The sequence below is a fragment of the Bidens hawaiensis genome, unplaced genomic scaffold, assembly GCF_021521415.1.
Source record: "Bidens hawaiensis isolate Kalapana, Puna unplaced genomic scaffold, B.hawaiensis_p1.1 tig00024015_1, whole genome shotgun sequence".
Taxonomy (NCBI): Eukaryota; Viridiplantae; Streptophyta; class Magnoliopsida; order Asterales; family Asteraceae; genus Bidens; species Bidens hawaiensis.
This window is the reverse complement of record NW_027493784.1, coordinates 206,056-210,801: the sequence shown is the minus strand read 5'-3', so window position 1 is coordinate 210,801 and position 4,746 is coordinate 206,056.

Below are 4,746 nucleotides of genomic sequence, written 5' to 3'. Positions count from 1 at the left end.
CAGACAAACACAAAATACTGAACTACTGACATCATGCACCAACAGACTCCCCCTTGGCAGTAGCTTCATATCTCTATCTTCTTTCTCGTGTCTTGTAATTCCAAAAATCTCGTACCACTCGTCTTCAAGCATGAACACACTGCCTTACACAAACAGAGACCACCCTCTGGTACTTCTTGGCTTCATCCTTCCACGCAGGAATGTAGAATATCTTCTTAGCATTTAGTACCTACAAATCAGCTTGCGACAAATTAACCAAGTACATAGGATCATACACTCTCAGGATCTCCTGTTCATCCTCATCTTCCATAACAGCTTCAGCAGTCTGACAGTCTACGTACCACCATTTAAGATCCTTTAACACATCCTTAGGCATCATCTTCATCGGCACCTCTTTCAAACAACGAATCGGCTTATACTTCATCACTATCCAGGGCTTACCATCAGCCCGCATTTCTCTTTCCTTATCTTCAACCAATTTCCCTTTCTGTGGTTTCAACAACTCGAACTTTTTCTCTTTCACACTTTCTTTCCACACAATCCTTCCAACCCATCTTGCAAAATTGTCATCACTTCGAGTAATCTACCTCAAATTTGCCAAATCTTTCACTTCACACTCAGGTAAGGTGTTAAGCGATCTCAAGGCCTTCTTAAAATACTGAATCCCATCATAACGCTTAATCACAAACAACTTCAACTGTTCATCATACAACCAGCAAATGATACCTTTCTTTGACTCAGCGTACCCCTTGATGTTGTAACTTTTCTTAAACATTGTTCGCACCGCGGGCTTCTTTGTCTTGAAGAACCACTGAGCACAGCCTTCTTTCCATCTCGGTTGTTCTTCCCACTCAGACTCATCTGACACATTTTCATCCTGACTCAAGTTCACCTTATCAACATTCAGAATTTCATGCTCTACACCATCATCGACAATCACCCCTTCTTCTAACTCACTATCAATCTCTATCTGTTCCCCAATCTTTTAAATCTCATCAATCGTTAACACATTATCGACTAACTCTTCATCATCGTTTCCCAAAACCCCATCATCATCTTCAACCACCACTGTATCACCGCCTGTACTGCTTGACGGACCAGCAGACTCCCCCTGAGATGTGGAAGTCCCAATAGTTTGTTCAGTTCTTGGCAACTCACCACCTGCACCTTTCGATGCATTGGGATCATCGTCTTTGTCTTGCCTCTTCTTTGTTCTCAGTTCATCACCCTTGCAACTATACTCCCCCTGAGATGCTAAGAACTCTTTAAGCCGATCAAACATCTTACCGTGCTCAATAAGTAGTGCAGTTTGAACCTGATTTTGTGCCACCATACGATTAATAGTCTCACACTGAATAATATTTACCCATGACAATTCAGTAACCACCCTCTCAAGAGCTGCAATCCTCTCCGAATCAGACAAATTTGAATCAAAAACAACATTCAAGGGAGAGGTATCCTGAGGAAAGGTTGCTTGAGGAAACCGTAGTGGGATCTCCAAGCTTGCGGGAATGACAGGTGGATGCTGAGTAGGAGTTGAGGATGGCAACGAAACAGATGAACCAGCAGTCGCCACCAGTGTGGACTCAGCAAACATAGCCACCACCTCTGATGGAGCAATGGTAGGTGGAGATAGAGAGACAATCTCTGGAGCGGTAAACTGAAACGAGGTTGGAGGTACACCAAAAGATGACGACGTGGTCACCAAAGGAACACTTGAGGATAACGGCAGTGTGACAGATGAAGTAGCAGGTAACATAGTCATACCCGATAAAGATGGTGGAGAAAACCGAACAACTCTCGAAGTTTCACCAACTCCTGAACCTTCACCAGCCCTTTGCTTCTTTGATCTACGTACCATACGATATAGATCCTCCTCAAAGTCTGATTCACTATCATCCGAGTCTTTCTTCCTCTTTCCATGAATTCTTTCTTGTCAGGCAAGTATCTGTTGTGCTTCAACTAAATCGTCAGTGGAGGAATCAGAGTCAGTTCTCTCTGATTCCGCCACAGATGTAGCGACCATAGAAACATGAACACCAGATGCCTCTTCAGTTGTGGCATGAGCTTCAGCAGCTGGATCAACCCGTTCCATGTCAAAGTACCATTGCCCTCCAAAGGCAACTTCAAGGTCAACCTGTTCTTCCGGAGTAGCAACAGGATCAGCAGGCGGTGCTTGCTGTACCACGGGTGGTGGTTAAACCACAGGAGGTGGTTGAGGAGCATTAGCTTGTTGCGGTGCCGGATCAAGAAATTCATCACCCGGAGGAGCAACATATGCTGGATTCACTAAGTACCCAAATAATGTTGTGTGACTAGGGCGTAACTCCTCCTTACTACGTGCACTCGAAGACTTACATTGCGCAAAAATTCTCTTACTCACACTTTCAACATAACGGATAGGACGACGTTGTGGCAAGTTTGGAGCAATGTGATTGAGAATCATCTGTAAAAATCTCGAGTACATCAAAAATCTTTCGCGAGCCACTACACGTCTCTGTCTATCAGTCTCATAGAAAATCATCTGACTAAAGCTGTAAGGCTTGTTGTAAGTCAACGCGCGGTCATCACAGACTGCATAGTTGCACCCATACCATCTGTACCAGCTTTACGACCGGACATACACACTATCATCACATGCATCAGGAACCGCCACTGATCTACAAAAATCCTTTTTCTCCTCTGAGAGTCTCCCAACGGACCCGAATACCCCATACGCAGAAAAGCACCATCTCTAAACGTAGCTGGAAAGTCTGTGGGATCATTTGTAGTTTCAACCCTGAACTATAAAGCGACCCTTATTTGATCGGCCCAGATCTGTACCACTCGTTCATTGACAGTAGCTCGCATCACCGGAGGATCAACCCTACAGTCATATTCAACTGTATTCCAGAAATCTTCAATATTTGATAGTGAGATCGGAAGAGTAGTAGTAATAGCATGAAAGATGCTTGAGCGTATGAGAAACGAAATGATCACACGGTAATCGTCAATTCCTCGAGCATCCGGATCTAAGGTGATATACATGTTGTGACCCGGAAAGAACTGTATGTTATTATCTCCACCTTCATCACCACCAGCCCCACCAGCACCTGCCACAGCAGCCATATCTGCAAAACAAACGAGCCAAGTTAGATCAGTACCTCAACAGGTCATAACTTCGCTGTTACCAGGAGCGAAGTTATGATGTGGCGAAGTTGTATACTTTGCAGAATATTTAATTTCGCTGGATCAGGGGAAACCAGGTTCAGAAGGTAGCAAGATCATAGTTACACGGGCGAAGTTAAGATCAACTTTATTCAGTTCTAACTTCGCTTAGTGCTAACTTCGCCCTAACCTAAACATCGCCTAACCCTAACTTCGCCTAACTTCGCCTCTGTTCATCACGTAAATCAACAATTCGACTTGACACAAAAAGGAGCAATCAGAGGCTAGGCGAAGATGGGTATATAGGCGATTAAGGTAAAGGATGAATCTGTTATACATATAACAACCTTAATCGAATGAAACATAGGTATATAGGGTTTGATTAAGAACAAGAGCAAAAACATACATTGTAGACCCGATTAGCAACCAGATAATAAGAATTATGAGACACTATGATACATCGAATCTTTAATCACTGACGAAAACTGATTATAATGAGGGTGATTCGAGTGTATAAGTTTGTCGAGGGTTAGAGGTTGAAAATAATTTGACTAGTTTGACCACCGAGTCCCTTTAAATAGTTTAGAGAAGCCCCAGAGGCGAAGTTGTGTTAACTTCTCCCAACATCAACTTCGCTCAGTCAATGCGAGGTCAACTTCTCCTACTTGGATAACTTCTCCACAGAAAACATCGCTCACCAATTGACTTCGCCATTAAGTTAAATTCGCCCGTTGTAACTTAAAACCAGAAACACATAAAGTTGACCAAGGTCAACTTGCTTTTAAAATTCTCTGAAAAAGATTTAAACTTAATGATCAAAGAACCAAGTAACCCAGTTTTAGAAATTTAAACCATAATACGAAATACATAGCGAAAAATTGAATAATAGAATAAACGGGATCAAATTTCAGTCTTAACGAGAACCTGCATGTTTTAGAAAAGATCTGAACAGGAATCATACTAATTAAGTGGCTGTCGCTCAGATCCATGTTCAGCAGTATTATGACATAAAGAAGCAGGTTGTAGGCAGGTATAAAACTTAGTATGGTTTTCATTGCTTCTGTGATACGGATTAGGTTCAATTAAGCTCAAAATTTAGATGGACATCACATAAGAGTTTGTGATGCCTCCTATCTATTCTCAAAGCGTATTTGGCTTTCCCTAAGTCACCCCGAGTTGACTTCGACCCGTAGTGTCTGATTAATCAATAAGCACACGTCGATCTTCGGAGTCTTCTTCCCGTTCTTTCTCATACTTTGAAATATTCGTTCTTGCCTCTTTCTAGATATTTGTAATAAAATAAGCTTCAGAAAGCTTAACAATAATAACTAGAGGTTTTTTTTTTTTTTTTTAATAAAGACATTTATACAACTTCAAATTGAAGACAACTGCAAGTCCCGAATCTGGATCACTGCAGATACTTAACACTATCTTTGCGGGAATCATAACACTCACGGGCTCGTGTATGACTGGGTAATCACTTTTCTGCCTATCATTCGGAAAGATGTATATGGAGACATGCACAACTCAGAATGATTCTCCACATTAAATCGAGAAAATTTAGTTTGTATCACTTCTACTTTTACGCACCATAGAAAG